Source organism: Neolamprologus brichardi, chromosome 18 (genome assembly GCF_056152115.1).
Source record: "Neolamprologus brichardi isolate AB-2024 chromosome 18, ASM5615211v1, whole genome shotgun sequence".
Lineage (NCBI taxonomy): Eukaryota > Metazoa > Chordata > Actinopteri > Cichliformes > Cichlidae > Neolamprologus > Neolamprologus brichardi.
In genome coordinates this window covers 4,954,441-4,979,692 of record NC_142121.1, presented here as the reverse complement: position 1 = coordinate 4,979,692, position 25,252 = coordinate 4,954,441, and the positions used below count along the sequence as shown (strand labels likewise).

The window sequence follows — 25,252 nt, the reverse complement described above, 5'->3', positions numbered from 1 at the left end:
AAGAGTGTCTGCTCTTCTCTCGGTGCGCCCTTTGAACTGGGAGAAAATGCGATGGCGTGCTCACCGTCCTTGGATTCAGGCATTATGCGTGTTAGGCACCATCAGCCAGAGTGCTGCATGTGGAAAGGGGACCCCTGTCTCCCACGCTGGCAACTCATACTTACCTGGCAGGGGAGATACCATGATCACGAAGGTGGTTCACCCAGGGCGAGGCTCAACCATTGCACTGCGGTTGTGCTGACCCCTGTGAATTCCCCAAATGCGGGAATCTCAACTGCATAATTTGTGGTAGTGGGGGACTGCGTTCGCGCTCTCCCCTCACTCTTGTGTCCAAAAGCAAAGAGTGTCTGCTCTTCTCTCGGTGCGCCCTTTGAACTGGGAGAAAATGCGATGGCGTGCTCACCGTCCTTGGATTCAGGCATTATGCGTGTTAGGCACCATCAGCCAGAGTGCTGCATGTGGAAAGGGGACCCCTGTCTCCCACGCTGGCAACTCATACTTACCTGGCAGGGGAGATACCATGATCACGAAGGTGGTTCACCCAGGGCGAGGCTCAACCATTGCACTGCGGTTGTGCTGACCCCTGTGAATTCCCCAAATGCGGGAATCTCAACTGCATAATTTGTGGTAGTGGGGGACTGCGTTCGCGCTCTCCCCTCACTCTTGTGTCCAAAAGCAAAGAGTGTCTGCTCTTCTCTCGGTGCGCCCTTTGAACTGGGAGAAAATGCGATGGCGTGCTCACCGTCCTTGGATTCAGGCATTATGCGTGTTAGGCACCATCAGCCAGAGTGCTGCATGTGGAAAGGGGACCCCTGTCTCCCACGCTGGCAACTCATACTTACCTGGCAGGGGAAATACCATGATCACGAAGGTGGTTCACCCAGGGCGAGGCTCAACCATTGCACTGCGGTTGTGCTGACCCCTGTGAATTCCCCAAATGCGGGAATCTCAACTGCATAATTTGTGGTAGTGGGGGACTGCGTTCGCGCTCTCCCCTCACTCTTGTGTCCAAAAGCAAAGAGTGTCTGCTCTTCTCTCGGTGCGCCCTTTGAACTGGGAGAAAATGCGATGGCGTGCTCACCGTCCTTGGATTCAGGCATTATGCGTGTTAGGCACCATCAGCCAGAGTGCTGCATGTGGAAAGGGGACCCCTGTCTCCCACGCTGGCAACTCATACTTACCTGGCAGGGGAGATACCATGATCACGAAGGTGGTTCACCCAGGGCGAGGCTCAACCATTGCACTGCGGTTGTGCTGACCCCTGTGAATTCCCCAAATGCGGGAATCTCAACTGCATAATTTGTGGTAGTGGGGGACTGCGTTCGCGCTCTCCCCTCACTCTTGTGTCCAAAAGCAAAGAGTGTCTGCTCTTCTCTCGGTGCGCCCTTTGAACTGGGAGAAAATGCGATGGCGTGCTCACCGTCCTTGTATTCAAGCATTATGCATGTTAGGCACCATCAGCCAGAGTGCTGCATGTGGAAAGGGGACCCCTGTCTCCCACGCTGGCAACTCATACTTACCTGGCAGGGGAGATACCATGATCACGAAGGTGGTTCACCCAGGGCGAGGCTCAACCATTGCACTGCGGTTGTGCTGACCCCTGTGAATTCCCCAAATGCGGGAATCTCAACTGCATAATTTGTGGTAGTGGGGGACTGCGTTCGCGCTCTCCCCTCACTCTTGTGTCCAAAAGCAAAGAGTGTCTGCTATTCTCTCGGTGCGCCCTTTGAACTGGGAGAAAATGCGATGGCGTGCTCACCGTCCTTGGATTCAGGCATTATGCGTGTTAGGCACCATCAGCCAGAGTGCTGCATGTGGAAAGGGGACCCCTGTCTCCCACGCTGGCAACTCATACTTACCTGGCAGGGGAGATACCATGATCACGAAGGTGGTTCACCCAGGGCGAGGCTCAACCATTGCACTGCGGTTGTGCTGACCCCTGTGAATTCCCCAAATGCGGGAATCTCAACTGCATAATTTGTGGTAGTGGGGGACTGCGTTCGCGCTCTCCCCTCACTCTTGTGTCCAAAAGCAAAGAGTGTCTGCTCTTCTCTCGGTGCGCCCTTTGAACTGGGAGAAAATGCGATGGCGTGCTCACCGTCCTTGGATTCAGGCATTATGCGTGTTAGGCACCATCAGCCAGAGTGCTGCATGTGGAAAGGGGACCCCTGTCTCCCACGCTGGCAACTCATACTTACCTGGCAGGGGAGATACCATGATCACGAAGGTGGTTCACCCAGGGCGAGGCTCAACCATTGCACTGCGGTTGTGCTGACCCCTGTGAATTCCCCAAATGCGGGAATCTCAACTGCATAATTTGTGGTAGTGGGGGACTGCGTTCGCGCTCTCCCCTCACTCTTGTGTCCAAAAGCAAAGAGTGTCTGCTCTTCTCTCGGTGCGCCCTTTGAACTGGGAGAAAATGCGATGGCGTGCTCACCGTCCTTGGATTCAGGCATTATGCGTGTTAGGCACCATCAGCCAGAGTGCTGCATGTGGAAAGGGGACCCCTGTCTCCCACGCTGGCAACTCATACTTACCTGGCAGGGGAGATACCATGATCACGAAGGTGGTTCACCCAGGGCGAGGCTCAACCATTGCACTGCGGTTGTGCTGACCCCTGTGAATTCCCCAAATGCGGGAATCTCAACTGCATAATTTGTGGTAGTGGGGGACTGCGTTCGCGCTCTCCCCTCACTCTTGTGTCCAAAAGCAAAGAGTGTCTGCTCTTCTCTCGGTGCGCCCTTTGAACTGGGAGAAAATGCGATGGCGTGCTCACCGTCCTTGGATTCAGGCATTATGCGTGTTAGGCACCATCAGCCAGAGTGCTGCATGTGGAAAGGGGACCCCTGTCTCCCATGGTGGCAACTCATACTTACCTGGCAGGGGAGATACCATGATCACGAAGGTGGTTCACCCAGGGCGAGGCTCAACCATTGCACTGCGGTTGTGCTGACCCCTGTGAATTCCCCAAATGCGGGAATCTCAACTGCATAATTTGTGGTAGTGGGGGACTGCGTTCGCGCTCTCCCCTCACTCTTGTGTCCAAAAGCAAAGAGTGTCTGCTATTCTCTCGGTGCGCCCTTTGAACTGGGAGAAAATGCGATGGCGTGCTCACCGTCCTTGGATTCAGGCATTATGCGTGTTAGGCACCATCAGCCAGAGTGCTGCATGTGGAAAGGGGACCCCTGTCTCCCACGCTGGCAACTCATACTTACCTGGCAGGGGAGATACCATGATCACGAAGGTGGTTCACCCAGGGCGAGGCTCAACCATTGCACTGCGGTTGTGCTGACCCCTGTGAATTCCCCAAATGCGGGAATCTCAACTGCATAATTTGTGGTAGTGGGGGACTGCGTTCGCGCTCTCCCCTCACTCTTGTGTCCAAAAGCAAAGAGTGTCTGCTCTTCTCTCGGTGCGCCCTTTGAACTGGGAGAAAATGCGATGGCGTGCTCACCGTCCTTGGATTCAGGCATTATGCGTGTTAGGCACCATCAGCCAGAGTGCTGCATGTGGAAAGGGGACCCCTGTCTCCCACGCTGGCAACTCATACTTACCTGGCAGGGGAGATACCATGATCACGAAGGTGGTTCACCCAGGGCGAGGCTCAACCATTGCACTGCGGTTGTGCTGACCCCTGTGAATTCCCCAAATGCGGGAATCTCAACTGCATAATTTGTGGTAGTGGGGGACTGCGTTCGCGCTCTCCCCTCACTCTTGTGTCCAAAAGCAAAGAGTGTCTGCTCTTCTCTCGGTGCGCCCTTTGAACTGGGAGAAAATGCGATGGCGTGCTCACCGTCCTTGGATTCAGGCATTATGCGTGTTAGGCACCATCAGCCAGAGTGCTGCATGTGGAAAGGGGACCCCTGTCTCCCACGCTGGCAACTCATACTTACCTGGCAGGGGAGATACCATGATCACGAAGGTGGTTCACCCAGGGCGAGGCTCAACCATTGCACTGCGGTTGTGCTGACCCCTGTGAATTCCCCAAATGCGGGAATCTCAACTGCATAATTTGTGGTAGTGGGGGACTGCGTTCGCGCTCTCCCCTCACTCTTGTGTCCAAAAGCAAAGAGTGTCTGCTCTTCTCTCGGTGCGCCCTTTGAACTGGGAGAAAATGCGATGGCGTGCTCACCGTCCTTGGATTCAGGCATTATGCGTGTTAGGCACCATCAGCCAGAGTGCTGCATGTGGAAAGGGGACCCCTGTCTCCCATGGTGGCAACTCATACTTACCTGGCAGGGGAGATACCATGATCACGAAGGTGGTTCACCCAGGGCGAGGCTCAACCATTGCACTGCGGTTGTGCTGACCCCTGTGAATTCCCCAAATGCGGGAATCTCAACTGCATAATTTGTGGTAGTGGGGGACTGCGTTCGCGCTCTCCCCTCACTCTTGTGTCCAAAAGCAAAGAGTGTCTGCTCTTCTCTCGGTGCGCCCTTTGAACTGGGAGAAAATGCGATGGCGTGCTCACCGTCCTTGGATTCAGGCATTATGCGTGTTAGGCACCATCAGCCAGAGTGCTGCATGTGGAAAGGGGACCCCTGTCTCCCACGCTGGCAACTCATACTTACCTGGCAGGGGAGATACCATGATCACGAAGGTGGTTCACCCAGGGCGAGGCTCAACCATTGCACTGCGGTTGTGCTGACCCCTGTGAATTCCCCAAATGCGGGAATCTCAACTGCATAATTTGTGGTAGTGGGGGACTGCGTTCGCGCTCTCCCCTCACTCTTGTGTCCAAAAGCAAAGAGTGTCTGCTCTTCTCTCGGTGCGCCCTTTGAACTGGGAGAAAATGCGATGGCGTGCTCACCGTCCTTGGATTCAGGCATTATGCGTGTTAGGCACCATCAGCCAGAGTGCTGCATGTGGAAAGGGGACCCCTGTCTCCCACGCTGGCAACTCATACTTACCTGGCAGGGGAGATACCATGATCACGAAGGTGGTTCACCCAGGGCGAGGCTCAACCATTGCACTGCGGTTGTGCTGACCCCTGTGAATTCCCCAAATGCGGGAATCTCAACTGCATAATTTGTGGTAGTGGGGGACTGCGTTCGCGCTCTCCCCTCACTCTTGTGTCCAAAAGCAAAGAGTGTCTGCTCTTCTCTCGGTGCGCCCTTTGAACTGGGAGAAAATGCGATGGCGTGCTCACCGTCCTTGGATTCAGGCATTATGCGTGTTAGGCACCATCAGCCAGAGTGCTGCATGTGGAAAGGGGACCCCTGTCTCCCATGGTGGCAACTCATACTTACCTGGCAGGGGAGATACCATGATCACGAAGGTGGTTCACCCAGGGCGAGGCTCAACCATTGCACTGCGGTTGTGCTGACCCCTGTGAATTCCCCAAATGTGGGAATCTCAACTGCATAATTTGTGGTAGTGGGGGACTGCGTTCGCGCTCTCCCCTCACTCTTGTGTCCAAAAGCAAAGAGTGTCTGCTCTTCTCTCTGTGCGCCCTTTGAACTGGGAGAAAATGCGATGGCGTGCTCACCGTCCTTGGATTCAGGCATTATGCGTGTTAGGCACCATCAGCCAGAGTGCTGCATGTGGAAAGGGGACCCCTGTCTCCCACGCTGGCAACTCATACTTACCTGGCAGGGGAGATACCATGATCACGAAGGTGGTTCACCCAGGGCGAGGCTCAACCATTGCACTGCGGTTGTGCTGACCCCTGTGAATTCCCCAAATGCGGGAATCTCAACTGCATAATTTGTGGTAGTGGGGGACTGCGTTCGCGCTCTCCCCTCACTCTTGTGTCCAAAAGCAAAGAGTGTCTGGTATTCTCTCGGTGCGCCCTTTGAACTGGGAGAAAATGCGATGGCGTGCTCACCGTCCTTGGATTCAGGCATTATGCGTGTTAGGCACCATCAGCCAGAGTGCTGCATGTGGAAAGGGGACCCCTGTCTCCCACGCTGGCAACTCATACTTACCTGGCAGGGGAGATACCATGATCACGAAGGTGGTTCACCCAGGGCGAGGCTCAACCATTGCACTGCGGTTGTGCTGACCCCTGTGAATTCCCCAAATGCGGGAATCTCAACTGCATAATTTGTGGTAGTGGGGGACTGCGTTCGCGCTCTCCCCTCACTCTTGTGTCCAAAAGCAAAGAGTGTCTGCTCTTCTCTCGGTGCGCCCTTTGAACTGGGAGAAAATGCGATGGCGTGCTCACCGTCCTTGGATTCAGGCATTATGCGTGTTAGGCACCATCAGCCAGAGTGCTGCATGTGGAAAGGGGACCCCTGTCTCCCACGCTGGCAACTCATACTTACCTGGCAGGGGAGATACCATGATCACGAAGGTGGTTCACCCAGGGCGAGGCTCAACCATTGCACTGCGGTTGTGCTGACCCCTGTGAATTCCCCAAATGCGGGAATCTCAACTGCATAATTTGTGGTAGTGGGGGACTGCGTTCGCGCTCTCCCCTCACTCTTGTGTCCAAAAGCAAAGAGTGTCTGCTCTTCTCTCGGTGCGCCCTTTGAACTGGGAGAAAATGCGATGGCGTGCTCACTGTCCTTGGATTCAGGCATTATGCGTGTTAGGCACCATCAGCCAGAGTGCTGCATGTGGAAAGGGGACCCCTGTCTCCCACGCTGGCAACTCATACTTACCTGGCAGGGGAGATACCATGATCACGAAGGTGGTTCACCCACACCCACCATGGCGACAAAGACTGCTAACATGACAGGTTCCAGGAGGAACGCTGTGCGTTTTGAGATGCAAGGGAATTGCGAAATGGACCGACTAAAGTTCAGCAGGATTGTTATACAGAAAGAGTTGGGATTCTCACCGACGCAGATCGACTATATCTTTGGCTTGCCGGGAAAGAAAAGTTATGAGGTGATTTTTGCCACTAGTACTTTCTACGAATCATGTCTGAATAACTTTAATAGACTCAAACAAACTAGGCCTGAGCTCGAGAATATCAAAATGACACCGTTATCTGGTAGAGAGCCCAAAGCTGTGACAGTAATTATGCACTCTGAATATCTGAGAGTGGAAGACATTACGACCTGGTTGTCTTTCAAATGTATGGTGAAGAGAGGCTTGGACTTAAAAGACGAAGACGGAATTAGAACTGGAGCATATCGTTTTTACGTCCACCTGCATAGAGATGAGACCTCTGGTGATTTGATCCATCTGCCCCCAATTATTCAATTGGGGGCAATCAGAGGATATGTTTTCTACCCAGGGCAACCAAAAACATGCCGTAAATGTGGCGGTAATGACCATTTAGCCGCAGAGTGTGAAAATGTAGTCTGCAAAAACTGTAACAGTGAAGAGCACACTACAACTGAATGTCCTTTCCCACGGAAATGTAATCTTTGCGGGGGTGAAGGACATACCTTTAGGGCATGCCCCCAATCTTACGCAAATAAAGCGAAAAGAACGTATCAACAGCAATTAGAGGAGATACCAAGTTTAATTGGAGGAAGTCTCCCAGCTGTTGAAGATGTGATTAACAATCAAGTCAATGAGTTTCAGCAGGAAGAGGTTGAGGATCAAACGACCTTCAGCTGGGGTGGGGAACAAGCTGAAGTGCCCTCCCCCCCCTCCCAAGTGATTACCAATGAGGACTTAACGACGGAGGAGAAGGAAGAATTTCAAATAGAAACAGAGCCTAAGACACAGGAGGAGACCCAGGAGGAGATGGCCGTTTGCTCAGGTATTCATACCATTTCACAGCCGTCGACATCCCAAGAGTGCCGAGACATGCTTGATTACATGTTTTCGGAGATTTCAGCGTTGCAATCAAACCAAACTATCAACCTAGAAGAGGGAGGGTTTTCATTACCAGCTTGTGACATTGAAGATAACATAACAATTCTTCCCGAATTGTCACCACAAGTAAACGTAACTGTAGCGCTGACATCACAAAAACGACAGATAAACACTTCAACAGAGTCGTCTACGGGGAACTTGGATTCAGAAATTCAGGACCAAATAGACTCCTTGTCAATACCTGTACTTGAAGAACAAAGACAGATATCTACCCAGGGAGTTGTTCAGGAAAGCCAGCAGGAAAGTAATGATGTGAGTGCTCCGATTACGGTATGGCTCCCACGGAAAAAGAAAAAGAAGAAGGTAAAACCATAGCAAGAGACTTAATTAATAAAAGCCAGAGTGTAAAGATTCCCCCTATTTAGTAATAACATAAACTCCTTTCATGTATCGACGATCAATACAAGAGGGTTGAATGATGCAGTGAAGTGTCAATCTGTCTTTAATGTATTACATGAAACGGGTGGGGACATTTGCCTTCTTCAAGAATGTGCCCTTCCCTTTATGGACAATTACACAAAGTTTGCAAAACGATGGACATATGGCCAATCCTTTTGGTCAGGGGATAACCAAAACCGGATGTCAGGTGTAGGTCTTTTGATTAATAATAAAACTATTAACATAGAAAATGTGGAGGTAGTGGTGGACGGAAGAGCTTTATGTATAGATGTAGAAAAAAATGGGAGTAAGCTTAGGATTATTAATGTCTATGGACATACAGAGTTGAAAGAACGGACGGCATTATTTCAAATATTACAACCTTTTCTTTGTAATAGAAGACAGATAATAATGGGTGGGGATTTTAATTGTACACCAGAAACAAGTGGAATCCAGGGGGCGGCTTCAACAGTTAAGAAAGATTCAAGTACTTGTGCATTAGATAATTTGATTAAAGACGGTAATTTGAAAGACGTGTTTAGATTGCTTAACCCGTCAGACCCAGGATATACCTGGTCTAATAATAAGTCCTTTTCACGGATTGATTTTTTGTTTGCCAGTGAAGGCTTAATACCCCTGTCATGTAAAGTGGAACCAGTACCTTTTTCTGATCACCATAAGGTCATGTGTGGATTTAGTATTCAATCTTCCTTTCAGTCGGCCCCAGGGCCATGGAAACTAAATCTGAATCTATTGAAGGACGGGAAGGTTACGGGAAGGTATAAACTTAAATTACAACAATGGGTCTCCCTACAACCACTATATGAATCTGTAGGGGAATGGTGGGAGAGTATAAAGATTAGGACCCAAGTATTTTTTAGTCTTGAAGGGAAAAGGCGGGCAAAGAGGAGGAGACAATGGTTATTGAGAAAGCAAGCAAAATTACAAAGGTTTTACAACCTCCTGAATTTGGGCTTTGATGTTAGTGAAGAGATTATGAATCTGAAAAAAGAAATGATGGTAGTTTTAAATGAGAAAAGCAAGGGAGTATTAATACGGAGTAGGGTAAAACATGTGGAAGAAAATGAAAAATGTACGAGATATTTTTTTAAAAAATTGTATAAATCTAAACCTGCTATTGTCAGCCTGATTAATGAAGAAGGGAAAGAAGTGAAAAGTACCCAAGAAATTTTAAAGGTAGTACATTCTTTTTATACCAACTTGTACAAAGAACAAAATATTGATGAGGCGATTGTAGAATCCTTTCTCTCTAAGTTAACACAAAAATTGGATCCAGAAGATAGTATAAATTTAGATGAAGTTATAACACAAGAGGAAATCGCAAGAGCTATGGAAAGTATGCAAGATAACAAGTCACCAGGTATGGATGGCTTACCTAAGGAATACTATCAGGCCTTTTGGGAACAACTTAGCTCTTTGTTGTGCAAGGTTTATAAAGAAGCGTGGGATAAAGGTGTATGGTCAACGTCCATGAATACAGGAGTGATTTCCCTGTTATGGAAAAAGGGTTCTAAAAAAGATTTGAGAAATTGGAGACCCCTGACATTGTTGGGGGTAGATATCAAGATTTTAGCAAAAGCCCTTTTTTTTCGTTTACAGACAGTGGTACCTAAGTTAGTTGGAGTGGAACAAACATGTGGGATACATGGACGTAAGATGACGGATAGTTTAGCGATTATAAGGGATAGCTACCTTTACAGCCATGAGCGGAATATCCCCCTTTGTGGGTTAAGCTTGGATTTAGAAAAAGCCTTTGACAACGTCAGCCATGCCTTTCTGATGAAAGTCCTAGATAAATTAGGATTTGGAGAAGTTTTTCGGAGATGGATTCGGGTGTTGTATTCTGGTTGTAGTAGTGTTGTGAATGTGAATGGTGTACAGACTACTACAGTTGCAGTGAAAGCTGGAGTAAGGCAGGGATGCCCGTTATCTCCCACCTTATTTATATTAGTGATGGAGCCATTAGCGTGTGCATTAAGAACTAATGAGCTAATTAAAGGGTTGACCCCACCGGGTAGCGGAGGGTTGGAAATTAAATTTTCCATGTATATGGATGATATAACTCTGCTGCTTACGGACAATAAGTCGATTGAAGTAAGTTTGGCAGTTTGTGAAGCTTTTTCAGCAGCTTCAGGGATGAAAATTAATAAAGAGAAGAGTGAGGTGATTTATTTTAAGTGGCGGGAGATTAAAGAAAAAAGAGGATTGCAAGAAAAATCGGAAACGTTGAAAATTTTAGGGGTGGAAATAGGAGAAAATATGCAAATTAAGAATTGGAATTCAAAATTACAAAAAATACAAGGGAAACTGTTGAACTGGAAAGATAGGGAACTCTCCTTTATAGGTAAGGTTCTGGTGCTAAAAGCTGAAGTAATGGCCTCTATAGCATTTTTGGCAACGACGTTGCCAATCCCTTACGAAATATTAATATCATTGAGGAAGGCCATGTTTTATTTCCTTTGGGGAGGTCAACATGAGAGGGCAAAGAGAGAAATTATGTACAAGCCAGTAGGGAAAGGGGGGAGAGCAGTACCAGAAATAGAGTCCAAGTGCAATGCCATGTTTATCACCCCAATTTTTAAGGCATGTTTTAGTGACCCTAAAGATAAGATTTGGCCATATTTTACAAGGTTTTGGGTGGGTTGGAAAGTGTTACAGGCGTGGGGTGTGCGCCCCCCCCTTAACGTGCCCTTCTCTGAACAATATCCTGTAATTTACAAAGTAGCGATTCGTTTGTTAAAACGGTTTCCGACTAAGATTACATCCCAGGAGATAACACGTGCAACTATAGAGGATATATTGTTCCCAACAGTTAGTATGTCACCGATAGGACAATTACGTGAAATCCACACAAAAATGGCTTGGGGTAATGTAAATAATAAATTTCTGCTAAACTCTCATAAGGACTTAGCGTGGCAAGCTGCCCAAGAATGTCTGCCGACAAGGGCTTTTTTGAAAAAGAGGGAGTGCACGAGGAGTGCACAGTGCCCAAGAAAGCGGTGTGGAGAAGACGAGACAATTAAACATATATTTTGGGAATGTTTCTTTGCAAAAAAAGTGTGGGGCCTATTAAGACAATGGTTGAAAGATCTAAGTAAAGAAGAGTTGACATATGAAATTATAATGTATGGTTTTTTGAAAACAACTTTGGAGAAAGGGGAAACATGTTGGTGGATAATGGTGAATTGTGTAAAAGATGCTTTGTGGAGAGCAAGAAACATCTGTGTATTTAAAAAGTATGAAATATCGGAAAGAGTTGTAATCAACAGCACGATTAGTTTGTTGAAGGATTATATTATAAGAATCTCCTTAGGGGAAAGTGAAGAGAACAAAAGAAAGATGTGGAAAGTACCAAGAAAGTATTTGAACATTTGTATGTAAAATAATGTGAGAGTAATAGTTATTGTTTTGACCCCTTTTGTTTTTGTTTTTCCCTTTGTGGGTTTCCCCATTTGGGTTTTGATTTCCGATGTATCTTTGTTTATTTTTTATGAATGAATTGATGTAATTTTGGTTTTGAACAATAAAACTCTTTGAAAATTGAAATTTGAATTGGTTCACCCAGGGCGAGGCTCAACCATTGCACTGCGGTTGTGCTGACCCCTGTGAATTCCCCAAATGCGGGAATCTCAACTGCATAATTTGTGGTAGTGGGGGACTGCGTTCGCGCTCTCCCCTCACTCTTGTGTCCAAAAGCAAAGAGTGTCTGCTCTTCTCTCGGTGCGCCCTTTGAACTGGGAGAAAATGCGATGGCGTGCTCACCGTCCTTGGATTCAGGCATTATGCGTGTTAGGCACCATCAGCCAGAGTGCTGCATGTGGAAAGGGGACCCCTGTCTCCCACGCTGGCAACTCATACTTACCTGGCAGGGGAGATACCATGATCACGAAGGTGGTTCACCCAGGGCGAGGCTCAACCATTGCACTGCGGTTGTGCTGACCCCTGTGAATTCCCCAAATGCGGGAATCTCAACTGCATAATTTGTGGTAGTGGGGGACTGCGTTCGCGCTCTCCCCTCACTCTTGTGTCCAAAAGCAAAGAGTGTCTGCTCTTCTCTCGGTGCGCCCTTTGAACTGGGAGAAAATGCGATGGTGTGCTCACCGTCCTTGGATTCAGGCATTATGCGTGTTAGGCACCATCAGCCAGAGTGCTGCATGTGGAAAGGGGACCCCTGTCTCCCACGCTGGCAACTCATACTTACCTGGCAGGGGAGATACCATGATCACGAAGGTGGTTCACCCAGGGCGAGGCTCAACCATTGCACTGCGGTTGTGCTGACCCCTGTGAATTCCCCAAATGCGGGAATCTCAACTGCATAATTTGTGGTAGTGGGGGACTGCGTTCGCGCTCTCCCCTCACTCTTGTGTCCAAAAGCAAAGAGTGTCTGCTCTTCTCTCGGTGCGCCCTTTGAACTGGGAGAAAATGCGATGGCGTGCTCACCGTCCTTGGATTCAGGCATTATGCGTGTTAGGCACCATCAGCCAGAGTGCTGCATGTGGAAAGGGGACCCCTGTCTCCCACGCTGGCAACTCATACTTACCTGGCAGGGGAGATACCATGATCACGAAGGTGGTTCACCCAGGGCGAGGCTCAACCATTGCACTGCGGTTGTGCTGACCCCTGTGAATTCCCCAAATGCGGGAATCTCAACTGCATAATTTGTGGTAGTGGGGGACTGCGTTCGCGCTCTCCCCTCACACATGTGTCCAAAAGCAAAGAGTGTCTGCTCTTCTCTCGGTGCGCCCTTTGAACTGGGAGAAAATGCGATGGCGTGCTCACCGTCCTTGGATTCAGGCATTATGCGTGTTAGGCACCATCAGCCAGAGTGCTGCATGTGGAAAGGGGACCCCTGTCTCCCACGCTGGCAACTCATACTTACCTGGCAGGGGAGATACCATGATCACGAAGGTGGTTCACCCAGGGCGAGGCTCAACCATTGCACTGCGGTTGTGCTGACCCCTGTGAATTCCCCAAATGCGGGAATCTCAACTGCATAATTTGTGGTAGTGGGGGACTGCGTTCGCGCTCTCCCCTCACTCTTGTGTCCAAAAGCAAAGAGTGTCTGCTCTTCTCTCGGTGCGCCCTTTGAACTGGGAGAAAATGCGATGGCGTGCTCACCGTCCTTGGATTCAGGCATTATGCGTGTTAGGCACCATCAGCCAGAGTGCTGCATGTGGAAAGGGGACCCCTGTCTCCCACGCTGGCAACTCATACTTACCTGGCAGGGGAGATACCATGATCACGAAGGTGGTTCACCCAGGGCGAGGCTCAACCATTGCACTGCGGTTGTGCTGACCCCTGTGAATTCCCCAAATGCGGGAATCTCAACTGCATAATTTGTGGTAGTGGGGGACTGCGTTCGCGCTCTCCCCTCACTCTTGTGTCCAAAAGCAAAGAGTGTCTGCTCTTCTCTCGGTGCGCCCTTTGAACTGGGAGAAAATGCGATGGCGTGCTCACCGTCCTTGGATTCAGGCATTATGCGTGTTAGGCACCATCAGCCAGAGTGCTGCATGTGGAAAGGGGACCCCTGTCTCCCACGCTGGCAACTCATACTTACCTGGCAGGGGAAATACCATGATCACGAAGGTGGTTCACCCAGGGCGAGGCTCAACCATTGCACTGCGGTTGTGCTGACCCCTGTGAATTCCCCAAATGCGGGAATCTCAACTGCATAATTTGTGGTAGTGGGGGACTGCGTTCGCGCTCTCCCCTCACTCTTGTGTCCAAAAGCAAAGAGTGTCTGCTCTTCTCTCGGTGCGCCCTTTGAACTGGGAGAAAATGCGATGGCGTGCTCACCGTCCTTGGATTCAGGCATTATGCGTGTTAGGCACCATCAGCCAGAGTGCTGCATGTGGAAAGGGGACCCCTGTCTCCCACGCTGGCAACTCATACTTACCTGGCAGGGGAGATACCATGATCACGAAGGTGGTTCACCCAGGGCGAGGCTCAACCATTGCACTGCGGTTGTGCTGACCCCTGTGAATTCCCCAAATGCGGGAATCTCAACTGCATAATTTGTGGTAGTGGGGGACTGCGTTCGCGCTCTCCCCTCACTCTTGTGTCCAAAAGCAAAGAGTGTCTGCTCTTCTCTCGGTGCGCCCTTTGAACTGGGAGAAAATGCGATGGCGTGCTCACCGTCCTTGGATTCAAGCATTATGCATGTTAGGCACCATCAGCCAGAGTGCTGCATGTGGAAAGGGGACCCCTGTCTCCCACGCTGGCAACTCATACTTACCTGGCAGGGGAGATACCATGATCACGAAGGTGGTTCACCCAGGGCGAGGCTCAACCATTGCACTGCGGTTGTGCTGACCCCTGTGAATTCCCCAAATGCGGGAATCTCAACTGCATAATTTGTGGTAGTGGGGGACTGCGTTCGCGCTCTCCCCTCACTCTTGTGTCCAAAAGCAAAGAGTGTCTGCTCTTCTCTCTGTGCGCCCTTTGAACTGGGAGAAAATGCGATGGCGTGCTCACCGTCCTTGGATTCAGGCATTATGCGTGTTAGGCACCATCAGCCAGAGTGCTGCATGTGGAAAGGGGACCCCTGTCTCCCACGCTGGCAACTCATACTTACCTGGCAGGGGAGATACCATGATCACGAAGGTGGTTCACCCAGGGCGAGGCTCAACCATTGCACTGCGGTTGTGCTGACCCCTGTGAATTCCCCAAATGCGGGAATCTCAACTGCATAATTTGTGGTAGTGGGGGACTGCGTTCGCGCTCTCCCCTCACTCTTGTGTCCAAAAGCAAAGAGTGTCTGCTATTCTCTCGGTGCGCCCTTTGAACTGGGAGAAAATGCGATGGCGTGCTCACCGTCCTTGGATTCAGGCATTATGCGTGTTAGGCACCATCAGCCAGAGTGCTGCATGTGGAAAGGGGACCCCTGTCTCCCACGCTGGCAACTCATACTTACCTGGCAGGGGAGATACCATGATCACGAAGGTGGTTCACCCAGGGCGAGGCTCAACCATTGCACTGCGGTTGTGCTGACCCCTGTGAATTCCCCAAATGCGGGAATCTCAACTGCATAATTTGTGGTAGTGGGGGACTGCGTTCGCGCTCTCCCCTCACACATGTGTCCAAAAGCAAAGAGTGTCTGCTCTTCTCTCGGTGCGCCCTTTGAACTGGGAGAAAATGCGATGGCGTGCTCACCGTCCTTGGATTCAGGCATTATGCGTGTTAGGCACCATCAGCCAGAGTGCTGCATGTGGAAAGGGGACCCCTGTCTCCCACGCTGGCAACTCATACTTACCTGGCAGGGGAGATACCATGATCACGAAGGTGGTTCACCCAGGGCGAGGCTCAACCATTGCACTGCGGTTGTGCTGACCCCTGTGAATTCCCCAAATGCGGGAATCTCAACTGCATAATTTGTGGTAGTGGGGGACTGCGTTCGCGCTCTCCCCTCACTCTTGTGTCCAAAAGCAAAGAGTGTCTGCTCTTCTCTCTGTGCGCCCTTTGAACTGGGAGAAAATGCGATGGCGTGCTCACCGTCCTTGGATTCAGGCATTATGCGTGTTAGGCACCATCAGCCAGAGTGCTGCATGTGGAAAGGGGACCCCTGTCTCCCACGCTGGCAACTCATACTTACCTGGCAGGGGAGATACCATGATCACGAAGGTGGTTCACCCAGGGCGAGGCTCAACCATTGCACTGCGGTTGTGCTGACCCCTGTGAATTCCCCAAATGCGGGAATCTCAACTGCATAATTTGTGGTAGTGGGGGACTGCGTTCGCGCTCTCCCCTCACTCTTGTGTCCAAAAGCAAAGAGTGTCTGCTCTTCTCTCGGTGCGCCCTTTGAACTGGGAGAAAATGCGATGGCGTGCTCACCGTCCTTGGATTCAGGCATTATGCGTGTTAGGCACCATCAGCCAGAGTGCTGCATGTGGAAAGGGGACCCCTGTCTCCCACGCTGGCAACTCATACTTACCTGGCAGGGGAAATACCATGATCACGAAGGTGGTTCACCCAGGGCGAGGCTCAACCATTGCACTGCGGTTGTGCTGACCCCTGTGAATTCCCCAAATGCGGGAATCTCAACTGCATAATTTGTGGTAGTGGGGGACTGCGTTCGCGCTCTCCCCTCACTCTTGTGTCCAAAAGCAAAGAGTGTCTGCTCTTCTCTCGGTGCGCCCTTTGAACTGGGAGAAAATGCGATGGCGTGCTCACCGTCCTTGGATTCAGGCATTATGCGTGTTAGGCACCATCAGCCAGAGTGCTGCATGTGGAAAGGGGACCCCTGTCTCCCACGCTGGCAACTCATACTTACCTGGCAGGGGAGATACCATGATCACGAAGGTGGTTCACCCAGGGCGAGGCTCAACCATTGCACTGCGGTTGTGCTGACCCCTGTGAATTCCCCAAATGCGGGAATCTCAACTGCATAATTTGTGGTAGTGGGGGACTGCGTTCGCGCTCTCCCCTCACTCTTGTGTCCAAAAGCAAAGAGTGTCTGCTCTTCTCTCGGTGCGCCCTTTGAACTGGGAGAAAATGCGATGGCGTGCTCACCGTCCTTGGATTCAAGCATTATGCATGTTAGGCACCATCAGCCAGAGTGCTGCATGTGGAAAGGGGACCCCTGTCTCCCACGCTGGCAACTCATACTTACCTGGCAGGGGAGATACCATGATCACGAAGGTGGTTCACCCAGGGCGAGGCTCAACCATTGCACTGCGGTTGTGCTGACCCCTGTGAATTCCCCAAATGCGGGAATCTCAACTGCATAATTTGTGGTAGTGGGGGACTGCGTTCGCGCTCTCCCCTCACTCTTGTGTCCAAAAGCAAAGAGTGTCTGCTCTTCTCTCTGTGCGCCCTTTGAACTGGGAGAAAATGCGATGGCGTGCTCACCGTCCTTGGATTCAGGCATTATGCGTGTTAGGCACCATCAGCCAGAGTGCTGCATGTGGAAAGGGGACCCCTGTCTCCCACGCTGGCAACTCATACTTACCTGGCAGGGGAGATACCATGATCACGAAGGTGGTTCACCCAGGGCGAGGCTCAACCATTGCACTGCGGTTGTGCTGACCCCTGTGAATTCCCCAAATGCGGGAATCTCAACTGCATAATTTGTGGTAGTGGGGGACTGCGTTCGCGCTCTCCCCTCACTCTTGTGTCCAAAAGCAAAGAGTGTCTGCTATTCTCTCGGTGCGCCCTTTGAACTGGGAGAAAATGCGATGGCGTGCTCACCGTCCTTGGATTCAGGCATTATGCGTGTTAGGCACCATCAGCCAGAGTGCTGCATGTGGAAAGGGGACCCCTGTCTCCCACGCTGGCAACTCATACTTACCTGGCAGGGGAGATACCATGATCACGAAGGTGGTTCACCCAGGGCGAGGCTCAACCATTGCACTGCGGTTGTGCTGACCCCTGTGAATTCCCCAAATGCGGGAATCTCAACTGCATAATTTGTGGTAGTGGGGGACTGCGTTCGCGCTCTCCCCTCACTCTTGTGTCCAAAAGCAAAGAGTGTCTGCTCTTCTCTCGGTGCGCCCTTTGAACTGGGAGAAAATGCGATGGCGTGCTCACCGTCCTTGGATTCAGGCATTATGCGTGTTAGGCACCATCAGCCAGAGTGCTGCATGTGGAAAGGGGACCCCTGTCTCCCACGCTGGCAACTCATACTTACCTGGCAGGGGAGATACCATGATCACGAAGGTGGTTCACCCAGGGCGAGGCTCAACCATTGCACTGCGGTTGTGCTGACCCCTGTGAATTCCCCAAATGCGGGAATCTCAACTGCATAATTTGTGGTAGTGGGGGACTGCGTTCGCGCTCTCCCCTCACTCTTGTGTCCAAAAGCAAAGAGTGTCTGCTCTTCTCTCGGTGCGCCCTTTGAACTGGGAGAAAATGCGATGGCGTGCTCACCGTCCTTGGATTCAGGCATTATGCGTGTTAGGCACCATCAGCCAGAGTGCTGCATGTGGAAAGGGGACCCCTGTCTCCCACGCTGGCAACTCATACTTACCTGGCAGGGGAGATACCATGATCACGAAGGTGGTTCTCCCAGGGCGAGGCTCAACCATTGCACTGCGGTTGTGCTGACCCCTGTGAATTCCCCAAATGCGGGAATCTCAACTGCATAATTTGTGGTAGTGGGGGACTGCGTTCGCGCTCTCCCCTCACTCTTGTGTCCAAAAGCAAAGAGTGTCTGCTCTTCTCTCGGTGCGCCCTTTGAACTGGGAGAAAATGCGATGGCGTGCTCACCGTCCTTGGATTCAGGCATTATGCGTGTTAGGCACCATCAGCCAGAGTGCTGCATGTGGAAAGGGGACCCCTGTCTCCCCTGGTGGCAACTCATACTTACCTGGCAGGGGAGATACCATGATCACGAAGGTGGTTCACCCAGGGCGAGGCTCAACCATTGCACTGCGGTTGTGCTGACCCCTGTGAATTCCCCAAATGCGGGAATCTCAACTGCATAATTTGTGGTAGTGGGGGACTGCGTTCGCGCTCTCCCCTCACACATGTGTCCAAAAGCAAAGAGTGTCTGCTCTTCTCTCGGTGCGCCCTTTGAACTGGGAGAAAATGCGATGGCGTGCTCACCGTCCTTGGATTCAGGCATTATGCGTGTTAGGCACCATCAGCCAGAGTGCTGCATGTGGAAAGGGGACCCCTGTCTCCCACGCTGGCAACTCATACTTACCTGGCAGGGGAGATACCATGATCACGAAGGTGGTTCACCCAGGGCGAGGCTCAACCATTGCACTGCGGTTGTGCTGACCCCTGTGAATTCCCCAAATGCGGGAATCTCAACTGCATAATTTGTGGTAGTGGGGGACTGCGTTCGCGCTCTCCCCTCACTCTTGTGTCCAAAAGCAAAGAGTGTCTGCTCTTCTCTCGGTGCGCCCTTTGAACTGGGAGAAAATGCGATGGCGTGCTCACCGTCCTTGGATTCAGGCATTATGCGTGTTAGGCACCATCAGCCAGAGTGCTGCATGTGGAAAGGGGACCCCTGTCTCCCACGCTGGCAACTCATACTTACCTGGCAGGGGAGATACCATGATCACGAAGGTGGTTCACCCAGGGCGAGGCTCAACCATTGCACTGCGGTTGTGCTGACCCCTGTGAATTCTCCAAATGCGGGAATCTCAACTGCATAATTTGTGGTAGTGGGGGACTGCGTTCGCGCTCTCCCCTCACTCTTGTGTCCAAAAGCAAAGAGTGTCTGCTCTTCTCTCGGTGCGCCCTTTGAACTGGGAGAAAATGCGATGGCGTGCTCACCGTCCTTGGATTCAGGCATTATGCGTGTTAGGCACCATCAGCCAGAGTGCTGCATGTGGAAAGGGGACCCCTGTCTCCCACGCTGGCAACTCATACTTACCTGGCAGGGGAGATACCATGATCACGAAGGTGGTTCACCCAGGGCGAGGCTCAACCATTGCACTGCGGTTGTGCTGACCCCTGTGAATTCCCCAAATGCGGGAATCTCAACTGCATAATTTGTGGTAGTGGGGGGCTGCGTTCGCGCTCTCCCCTCACTCTTGTGTCCAAAAGCAAAGAGTGTCTGCTCTTCTCTCGGTGCGCCCTTTGAACTGGGAGAAAATGCGATGGCGTGCTCACCGTCCTTGGATTCAGGCATTATGCGTGTTAGGCACCATCAGCCAGAGTGCTGCATGTGGAAAGGGGACCCCTGTCTCCCACGCTGGCAACTCATACTTACCTGGCAGGGGAAATACCATGATCACGAAGGTGGTTCACCCACACCCACCATGGCGACAAAGACTGCTAACATGACAGGTTCCAGGAGGAACGCTGTGCGTTTTGAGATGCAAGGGAATTGCGAAATGGACCGACTAAAGTTCAGCAGGATTGTTATACAGAAAGAGTTGGGATTCTCACCGACGCAGATCGACTATATCTTTGGCTTGCCGGGAAAGAAAAGTTATGAGGTGATTTTTGCCACTAGTACTTTCTACGAATCATGTCTGAATAACTTTAATAGACTCAAACAAACTAGGCCTGAGCTCGAGAATATCAAAATGACACCGTTATCTGGTAGAGAGCCCAAAGCTGTGACAGTAATTATGCACTCTGAATATCTGAGAGTGGAAGACATTACGACCTGGTTGTCTTTCAAATGTATGGTGAAGAGAGGCTTGGACTTAAAAGACGAAGACGGAATTAGAACTGGAGCATATCGTTTTTACGTCCACCTGCATAGAGATGAGACCTCTGGTGATTTGATCCATCTGCCCCCAATTATTCAATTGGGGGCAATCAGAGGATATGTTTTCTACCCAGGGCAACCAAAAACATGCCGTAAATGTGGCGGTAATGACCATTTAGCCGCAGAGTGTGAAAATGTAGTCTGCAAAAACTGTAACAGTGAAGAGCACACTACAACTGAATGTCCTTTCCCACGGAAATGTAATCTTTGCGGGGGTGAAGGACATACCTTTAGGGCATGCCCCCAATCTTACGCAAATAAAGCGAAAAGAACGTATCAACAGCAATTAGAGGAGATACCAAGTTTAATTGGAGGAAGTCTCCCAGCTGTTGAAGATGTGATTAACAATCAAGTCAATGAGTTTCAGCAGGAAGAGGTTGAGGATCAAACGACCTTCAGCTGGGGTGGGGAACAAGCTGAAGTGCCCTCCCCCCCCTCCCAAGTGATTACCAATGAGGACTTAACGACGGAGGAGAAGGAAGAATTTCAAATAGAAACAGAGCCTAAGACACAGGAGGAGACCCAGGAGGAGATGGCCGTTTGCTCAGGTATTCATACCATTTCACAGCCGTCGACATCCCAAGAGTGCCGAGACATGCTTGATTACATGTTTTCGGAGATTTCAGCGTTGCAATCAAACCAAACTATCAACCTAGAAGAGGGAGGGTTTTCATTACCAGCTTGTGACATTGAAGATAACATAACAATTCTTCCCGAATTGTCACCACAAGTAAACGTAACTGTAGCGCTGACATCACAAAAACGACAGATAAACACTTCAACAGAGTCGTCTACGGGGAACTTGGATTCAGAAATTCAGGACCAAATAGACTCCTTGTCAATACCTGTACTTGAAGAACAAAGACAGATATCTACCCAGGGAGTTGTTCAGGAAAGCCAGCAGGAAAGTAATGATGTGAGTGCTCCGATTACGGTATGGCTCCCACGGAAAAAGAAAAAGAAGAAGGTAAAACCATAGCAAGAGACTTAATTAATAAAAGCCAGAGTGTAAAGATTCCCCCTATTTAGTAATAACATAAACTCCTTTCATGTATCGACGATCAATACAAGAGGGTTGAATGATGCAGTGAAGTGTCAATCTGTCTTTAATGTATTACATGAAACGGGTGGGGACATTTGCCTTCTTCAAGAATGTGCCCTTCCCTTTATGGACAATTACACAAAGTTTGCAAAACGATGGACATATGGCCAATCCTTTTGGTCAGGGGATAACCAAAACCGGATGTCAGGTGTAGGTCTTTTGATTAATAATAAAACTATTAACATAGAAAATGTGGAGGTAGTGGTGGACGGAAGAGCTTTATGTATAGATGTAGAAAAAAATGGGAGTAAGCTTAGGATTATTAATGTCTATGGACATACAGAGTTGAAAGAACGGACGGCATTATTTCAAATATTACAACCTTTTCTTTGTAATAGAAGACAGATAATAATGGGTGGGGATTTTAATTGTACACCAGAAACAAGTGGAATCCAGGGGGCGGCTTCAACAGTTAAGAAAGATTCAAGTACTTGTGCATTAGATAATTTGATTAAAGACGGTAATTTGAAAGACGTGTTTAGATTGCTTAACCCGTCAGACCCAGGATATACCTGGTCTAATAATAAGTCCTTTTCACGGATTGATTTTTTGTTTGCCAGTGAAGGCTTAATACCCCTGTCATGTAAAGTGGAACCAGTACCTTTTTCTGATCACCATAAGGTCATGTGTGGATTTAGTATTCAATCTTCCTTTCAGTCGGCCCCAGGGCCATGGAAACTAAATCTGAATCTATTGAAGGACGGGAAGGTTACGGGAAGGTATAAACTTAAATTACAACAATGGGTCTCCCTACAACCACTATATGAATCTGTAGGGGAATGGTGGGAGAGTATAAAGATTAGGACCCAAGTATTTTTTAGTCTTGAAGGGAAAAGGCGGGCAAAGAGGAGGAGACAATGGTTATTGAGAAAGCAAGCAAAATTACAAAGGTTTTACAACCTCCTGAATTTGGGCTTTGATGTTAGTGAAGAGATTATGAATCTGAAAAAAGAAATGATGGTAGTTTTAAATGAGAAAAGCAAGGGAGTATTAATACGGAGTAGGGTAAAACATGTGGAAGAAAATGAAAAATGTACGAGATATTTTTTAAAAAAATTGTATAAATCTAAACCTGCTATTGTCAGCCTGATTAATGAAGAAGGGAAAGAAGTGAAAAGTACCCAAGAAATTTTAAAGGTAGTACATTCTTTTTATACCAACTTGTACAAAGAACAAAATATTGATGAGGCGATTGTAGAATCCTTTCTCTCTAAGTTAACACAAAAATTGGATCCAGAAGATAGTATAAATTTAGATGAAGTTATAACACAAGAGGAAATCGCAAGAGCTATGGAAAGTATGCAAGATAACAAGTCACCAGGTATGGATGGCTTACCTAAGGAATACTATCAGGCCTTTTGGGAACAACTTAGCTCTTTGTTGTGCAAGGTTTATAAAGAAGCGTGGGATAAAGGTGTATGGTCAACGTCCATGAATACAGGAGTGATTTCCCTGTTATGGAAAAAGGGTTCTAAAAAAGATTTGAGAAATTGGAGACCCCTGACATTGTTGGGGGTAGATATCAAGATTTTAGCAAAAGCCCTTTTTTTTCGTTTACAGACAGTGGTACCTAAGTTAGTTGGAGTGGAACAAACATGTGGGATACATGGACGTAAGATGACGGATAGTTTAGCGATTATAAGGGATAGCTACCTTTACAGCCATGAGCGGAATATCCCCCTTTGTGGGTTAAGCTTGGATTTAGAAAAAGCCTTTGACAACGTCAGCCATGCCTTTCTGATGAAAGTCCTAGATAAATTAGGATTTGGAGAAGTTTTTCGGAGATGGATTCGGGTGTTGTATTCTGGTTGTAGTAGTGTTGTGAATGTGAATGGTGTACAGACTACTACAGTTGCAGTGAAAGCTGGAGTAAGGCAGGGATGCCCGTTATCTCCCACCTTATTTATATTAGTGATGGAGCCATTAGCGTGTGCATTAAGAACTAATGAGCTAATTAAAGGGTTGACCCCACCGGGTAGCGGAGGGTTGGAAATTAAATTTTCCATGTATATGGATGATATAACTCTGCTGCTTACGGACAATAAGTCGATTGAAGTAAGTTTGGCAGTTTGTGAAGCTTTTTCAGCAGCTTCAGGGATGAAAATTAATAAAGAGAAGAGTGAGGTGATTTATTTTATGTGGCGGGAGATTAAAGAAAAAAGAGGATTGCAAGAAAAATCGGAAACGTTGAAAATTTTAGGGGTGGAAATAGGAGAAAATATGCAAATTAAGAATTGGAATTCAAAATTACAAAAAATACAAGGGAAACTGTTGAACTGGAAAGATAGGGAACTCTCCTTTATAGGTAAGGTTCTGGTGCTAAAAGCTGAAGTAATGGCCTCTATAGCATTTTTGGCAACGACGTTGCCAATCCCTTACGAAATATTAATATCATTGAGGAAGGCCATGTTTTATTTCCTTTGGGGAGGTCAACATGAGAGGGCAAAGAGAGAAATTATGTACAAGCCAGTAGGGAAAGGGGGGAGAGCAGTACCAGAAATAGAGTCCAAGTGCAATGCCATGTTTATCACCCCAATTTTTAAGGCATGTTTTAGTGACCCTAAAGATAAGATTTGGCCATATTTTACAAGGTTTTGGGTGGGTTGGAAAGTGTTACAGGCGTGGGGTGTGCGCCCCCCCCTTAACGTGCCCTTCTCTGAACAATATCCTGTAATTTACAAAGTAGCGATTCGTTTGTTAAAACGGTTTCCGACTAAGATTACATCCCAGGAGATAACACGTGCAACTATAGAGGATATATTGTTCCCAACAGTTAGTATGTCACCGATAGGACAATTACGTGAAATCCACACAAAAATGGCTTGGGGTAATGTAAATAATAAATTTCTGCTAAACTCTCATAAGGACTTAGCGTGGCAAGCTGCCCAAGAATGTCTGCCGACAAGGGCTTTTTTGAAAAAGAGGGAGTGCACGAGGAGTGCACAGTGCCCAAGAAAGCGGTGTGGAGAAGACGAGACAATTAAACATATATTTTGGGAATGTTTCTTTGCAAAAAAAGTGTGGGGCCTATTAAGACAATGGTTGAAAGATCTAAGTAAAGAAGAGTTGACATATGAAATTATAATGTATGGTTTTTTGAAAACAACTTTGGAGAAAGGGGAAACATGTTGGTGGATAATGGTGAATTGTGTAAAAGATGCTTTGTGGAGAGCAAGAAACATCTGTGTATTTAAAAAGTATGAAATATCGGAAAGAGTTGTAATCAACAGCACGATTAGTTTGTTGAAGGATTATATTATAAGAATCTCCTTAGGGGAAAGTGAAGAGAACAAAAGAAAGATGTGGAAAGTACCAAGAAAGTATTTGAACATTTGTATGTAAAATAATGTGAGAGTAATAGTTATTGTTTTGACCCCTTTTGTTTTTGTTTTTCCCTTTGTGGGTTTCCCCATTTGGGTTTTGATTTCCGATGTATCTTTGTTTATTTTTTATGAATGAATTGATGTAATTTTGGTTTTGAACAATAAAACTCTTTGAAAATTGAAATTTGAATTGGTTCACCCAGGGCGAGGCTCAACCATTGCACTGCGGTTGTGCTGACCCCTGTGAATTCCCCAAATGCGGGAATCTCAACTGCATAATTTGTGGTAGTGGGGGACTGCGTTCGCGCTCTCCCCTCACTCTTGTGTCCAAAAGCAAAGAGTGTCTGCTCTTCTCTCGGTGCGCCCTTTGAACTGGGAGAAAATGCGATGGCGTGCTCACCGTCCTTGGATTCAGGCATTATGCGTGTTAGGCACCATCAGCCAGAGTGCTGCATGTGGAAAGGGGACCCCTGTCTCCCACGCTGG

General features: G+C 48.7%; 42 non-coding genes and 2 pseudogenes across 42 annotated transcripts; all 44 read left to right on the top strand.

The window, feature by feature from the left end:
• The first annotated feature begins 156 nt into the window (after positions 1-156).
• LOC148097428 (U1 spliceosomal RNA) lies at positions 157-320 on the top strand. The gene has a single exon (XR_015716874.1). It is a non-coding gene; the product is annotated as a U1 spliceosomal RNA (small nuclear RNA).
• A 175-nt stretch (positions 321-495) lies between these two features.
• On the top strand, positions 496-659 carry LOC148097427 (U1 spliceosomal RNA). The gene has a single exon (XR_015716873.1). It is a non-coding gene; the product is annotated as a U1 spliceosomal RNA (small nuclear RNA).
• Positions 660-834: 175 nt separating this feature from the next.
• Positions 835-998, top strand: LOC148097426 (U1 spliceosomal RNA). Its single transcript, XR_015716899.1, has one exon. It is a non-coding gene; the product is annotated as a U1 spliceosomal RNA (small nuclear RNA).
• A 175-nt stretch (positions 999-1,173) lies between these two features.
• Positions 1,174-1,337, top strand: LOC148097425 (U1 spliceosomal RNA). The gene has a single exon (XR_015716872.1). It is a non-coding gene; the product is annotated as a U1 spliceosomal RNA (small nuclear RNA).
• Positions 1,338-1,512: 175 nt separating this feature from the next.
• LOC148097424 (U1 spliceosomal RNA) lies at positions 1,513-1,676 on the top strand. Its single transcript, XR_015716870.1, has one exon. It is a non-coding gene; the product is annotated as a U1 spliceosomal RNA (small nuclear RNA).
• Positions 1,677-1,851: 175 nt separating this feature from the next.
• LOC148097423 (U1 spliceosomal RNA) lies at positions 1,852-2,015 on the top strand. Its single transcript, XR_015716869.1, has one exon. It is a non-coding gene; the product is annotated as a U1 spliceosomal RNA (small nuclear RNA).
• A 175-nt stretch (positions 2,016-2,190) lies between these two features.
• Positions 2,191-2,354, top strand: LOC148097422 (U1 spliceosomal RNA). Its single transcript, XR_015716868.1, has one exon. It is a non-coding gene; the product is annotated as a U1 spliceosomal RNA (small nuclear RNA).
• A 175-nt stretch (positions 2,355-2,529) lies between these two features.
• On the top strand, positions 2,530-2,693 carry LOC148097421 (U1 spliceosomal RNA). The gene has a single exon (XR_015716867.1). It is a non-coding gene; the product is annotated as a U1 spliceosomal RNA (small nuclear RNA).
• A 175-nt stretch (positions 2,694-2,868) lies between these two features.
• LOC148097420 (U1 spliceosomal RNA) lies at positions 2,869-3,032 on the top strand. The gene has a single exon (XR_015716866.1). It is a non-coding gene; the product is annotated as a U1 spliceosomal RNA (small nuclear RNA).
• A 175-nt stretch (positions 3,033-3,207) lies between these two features.
• LOC148097419 (U1 spliceosomal RNA) lies at positions 3,208-3,371 on the top strand. The gene has a single exon (XR_015716865.1). It is a non-coding gene; the product is annotated as a U1 spliceosomal RNA (small nuclear RNA).
• A 175-nt stretch (positions 3,372-3,546) lies between these two features.
• LOC148097418 (U1 spliceosomal RNA) lies at positions 3,547-3,710 on the top strand. The gene has a single exon (XR_015716864.1). It is a non-coding gene; the product is annotated as a U1 spliceosomal RNA (small nuclear RNA).
• A 175-nt stretch (positions 3,711-3,885) lies between these two features.
• On the top strand, positions 3,886-4,049 carry LOC148097417 (U1 spliceosomal RNA). The gene has a single exon (XR_015716863.1). It is a non-coding gene; the product is annotated as a U1 spliceosomal RNA (small nuclear RNA).
• A 175-nt stretch (positions 4,050-4,224) lies between these two features.
• LOC148097416 (U1 spliceosomal RNA) lies at positions 4,225-4,388 on the top strand. Its single transcript, XR_015716862.1, has one exon. It is a non-coding gene; the product is annotated as a U1 spliceosomal RNA (small nuclear RNA).
• A 175-nt stretch (positions 4,389-4,563) lies between these two features.
• On the top strand, positions 4,564-4,727 carry LOC148097415 (U1 spliceosomal RNA). Its single transcript, XR_015716861.1, has one exon. It is a non-coding gene; the product is annotated as a U1 spliceosomal RNA (small nuclear RNA).
• Positions 4,728-4,902: 175 nt separating this feature from the next.
• On the top strand, positions 4,903-5,066 carry LOC148097414 (U1 spliceosomal RNA). The gene has a single exon (XR_015716859.1). It is a non-coding gene; the product is annotated as a U1 spliceosomal RNA (small nuclear RNA).
• Positions 5,067-5,241: 175 nt separating this feature from the next.
• LOC148097413 (U1 spliceosomal RNA) lies at positions 5,242-5,405 on the top strand. Its single transcript, XR_015716921.1, has one exon. It is a non-coding gene; the product is annotated as a U1 spliceosomal RNA (small nuclear RNA).
• Positions 5,406-5,580: 175 nt separating this feature from the next.
• On the top strand, positions 5,581-5,744 carry LOC148097412 (U1 spliceosomal RNA). The gene has a single exon (XR_015716858.1). It is a non-coding gene; the product is annotated as a U1 spliceosomal RNA (small nuclear RNA).
• A 175-nt stretch (positions 5,745-5,919) lies between these two features.
• On the top strand, positions 5,920-6,083 carry LOC148097411 (U1 spliceosomal RNA). The gene has a single exon (XR_015716857.1). It is a non-coding gene; the product is annotated as a U1 spliceosomal RNA (small nuclear RNA).
• A 175-nt stretch (positions 6,084-6,258) lies between these two features.
• Positions 6,259-6,422, top strand: LOC148097410 (U1 spliceosomal RNA). The gene has a single exon (XR_015716856.1). It is a non-coding gene; the product is annotated as a U1 spliceosomal RNA (small nuclear RNA).
• A 5,296-nt stretch (positions 6,423-11,718) lies between these two features.
• On the top strand, positions 11,719-11,854 carry LOC148097409 (U1 spliceosomal RNA; annotated as a pseudogene).
• Positions 11,855-12,029: 175 nt separating this feature from the next.
• LOC148097408 (U1 spliceosomal RNA) lies at positions 12,030-12,193 on the top strand. Its single transcript, XR_015716855.1, has one exon. It is a non-coding gene; the product is annotated as a U1 spliceosomal RNA (small nuclear RNA).
• A 175-nt stretch (positions 12,194-12,368) lies between these two features.
• Positions 12,369-12,532, top strand: LOC148097407 (U1 spliceosomal RNA). The gene has a single exon (XR_015716854.1). It is a non-coding gene; the product is annotated as a U1 spliceosomal RNA (small nuclear RNA).
• A 175-nt stretch (positions 12,533-12,707) lies between these two features.
• LOC148097406 (U1 spliceosomal RNA) lies at positions 12,708-12,871 on the top strand. The gene has a single exon (XR_015716853.1). It is a non-coding gene; the product is annotated as a U1 spliceosomal RNA (small nuclear RNA).
• A 175-nt stretch (positions 12,872-13,046) lies between these two features.
• On the top strand, positions 13,047-13,210 carry LOC148097405 (U1 spliceosomal RNA). The gene has a single exon (XR_015716852.1). It is a non-coding gene; the product is annotated as a U1 spliceosomal RNA (small nuclear RNA).
• A 175-nt stretch (positions 13,211-13,385) lies between these two features.
• On the top strand, positions 13,386-13,549 carry LOC148097404 (U1 spliceosomal RNA). The gene has a single exon (XR_015716851.1). It is a non-coding gene; the product is annotated as a U1 spliceosomal RNA (small nuclear RNA).
• Positions 13,550-13,724: 175 nt separating this feature from the next.
• LOC148097403 (U1 spliceosomal RNA) lies at positions 13,725-13,888 on the top strand. Its single transcript, XR_015716898.1, has one exon. It is a non-coding gene; the product is annotated as a U1 spliceosomal RNA (small nuclear RNA).
• Positions 13,889-14,063: 175 nt separating this feature from the next.
• On the top strand, positions 14,064-14,227 carry LOC148097402 (U1 spliceosomal RNA). The gene has a single exon (XR_015716850.1). It is a non-coding gene; the product is annotated as a U1 spliceosomal RNA (small nuclear RNA).
• Positions 14,228-14,402: 175 nt separating this feature from the next.
• LOC148097401 (U1 spliceosomal RNA) lies at positions 14,403-14,566 on the top strand. The gene has a single exon (XR_015716848.1). It is a non-coding gene; the product is annotated as a U1 spliceosomal RNA (small nuclear RNA).
• A 175-nt stretch (positions 14,567-14,741) lies between these two features.
• LOC148097400 (U1 spliceosomal RNA) lies at positions 14,742-14,905 on the top strand. Its single transcript, XR_015716847.1, has one exon. It is a non-coding gene; the product is annotated as a U1 spliceosomal RNA (small nuclear RNA).
• Positions 14,906-15,080: 175 nt separating this feature from the next.
• Positions 15,081-15,244, top strand: LOC148097399 (U1 spliceosomal RNA). The gene has a single exon (XR_015716846.1). It is a non-coding gene; the product is annotated as a U1 spliceosomal RNA (small nuclear RNA).
• Positions 15,245-15,419: 175 nt separating this feature from the next.
• Positions 15,420-15,583, top strand: LOC148097398 (U1 spliceosomal RNA). The gene has a single exon (XR_015716845.1). It is a non-coding gene; the product is annotated as a U1 spliceosomal RNA (small nuclear RNA).
• A 175-nt stretch (positions 15,584-15,758) lies between these two features.
• Positions 15,759-15,922, top strand: LOC148097397 (U1 spliceosomal RNA). Its single transcript, XR_015716844.1, has one exon. It is a non-coding gene; the product is annotated as a U1 spliceosomal RNA (small nuclear RNA).
• A 175-nt stretch (positions 15,923-16,097) lies between these two features.
• LOC148097396 (U1 spliceosomal RNA) lies at positions 16,098-16,261 on the top strand. Its single transcript, XR_015716897.1, has one exon. It is a non-coding gene; the product is annotated as a U1 spliceosomal RNA (small nuclear RNA).
• Positions 16,262-16,436: 175 nt separating this feature from the next.
• Positions 16,437-16,600, top strand: LOC148097395 (U1 spliceosomal RNA). Its single transcript, XR_015716948.1, has one exon. It is a non-coding gene; the product is annotated as a U1 spliceosomal RNA (small nuclear RNA).
• Positions 16,601-16,775: 175 nt separating this feature from the next.
• Positions 16,776-16,939, top strand: LOC148097394 (U1 spliceosomal RNA). The gene has a single exon (XR_015716947.1). It is a non-coding gene; the product is annotated as a U1 spliceosomal RNA (small nuclear RNA).
• Positions 16,940-17,114: 175 nt separating this feature from the next.
• On the top strand, positions 17,115-17,278 carry LOC148097393 (U1 spliceosomal RNA). The gene has a single exon (XR_015716946.1). It is a non-coding gene; the product is annotated as a U1 spliceosomal RNA (small nuclear RNA).
• A 175-nt stretch (positions 17,279-17,453) lies between these two features.
• On the top strand, positions 17,454-17,617 carry LOC148097392 (U1 spliceosomal RNA). Its single transcript, XR_015716945.1, has one exon. It is a non-coding gene; the product is annotated as a U1 spliceosomal RNA (small nuclear RNA).
• Positions 17,618-17,792: 175 nt separating this feature from the next.
• On the top strand, positions 17,793-17,956 carry LOC148097391 (U1 spliceosomal RNA). Its single transcript, XR_015716944.1, has one exon. It is a non-coding gene; the product is annotated as a U1 spliceosomal RNA (small nuclear RNA).
• Positions 17,957-18,131: 175 nt separating this feature from the next.
• Positions 18,132-18,295, top strand: LOC148097390 (U1 spliceosomal RNA). Its single transcript, XR_015716843.1, has one exon. It is a non-coding gene; the product is annotated as a U1 spliceosomal RNA (small nuclear RNA).
• A 175-nt stretch (positions 18,296-18,470) lies between these two features.
• Positions 18,471-18,634, top strand: LOC148097389 (U1 spliceosomal RNA). Its single transcript, XR_015716942.1, has one exon. It is a non-coding gene; the product is annotated as a U1 spliceosomal RNA (small nuclear RNA).
• A 175-nt stretch (positions 18,635-18,809) lies between these two features.
• On the top strand, positions 18,810-18,973 carry LOC148097388 (U1 spliceosomal RNA). The gene has a single exon (XR_015716941.1). It is a non-coding gene; the product is annotated as a U1 spliceosomal RNA (small nuclear RNA).
• Positions 18,974-19,148: 175 nt separating this feature from the next.
• Positions 19,149-19,312, top strand: LOC148097387 (U1 spliceosomal RNA). Its single transcript, XR_015716892.1, has one exon. It is a non-coding gene; the product is annotated as a U1 spliceosomal RNA (small nuclear RNA).
• A 175-nt stretch (positions 19,313-19,487) lies between these two features.
• LOC148097386 (U1 spliceosomal RNA) lies at positions 19,488-19,651 on the top strand. The gene has a single exon (XR_015716889.1). It is a non-coding gene; the product is annotated as a U1 spliceosomal RNA (small nuclear RNA).
• A 5,296-nt stretch (positions 19,652-24,947) lies between these two features.
• On the top strand, positions 24,948-25,083 carry LOC148097385 (U1 spliceosomal RNA; annotated as a pseudogene).
• Positions 25,084-25,252: the final 169 nt, after the last annotated feature.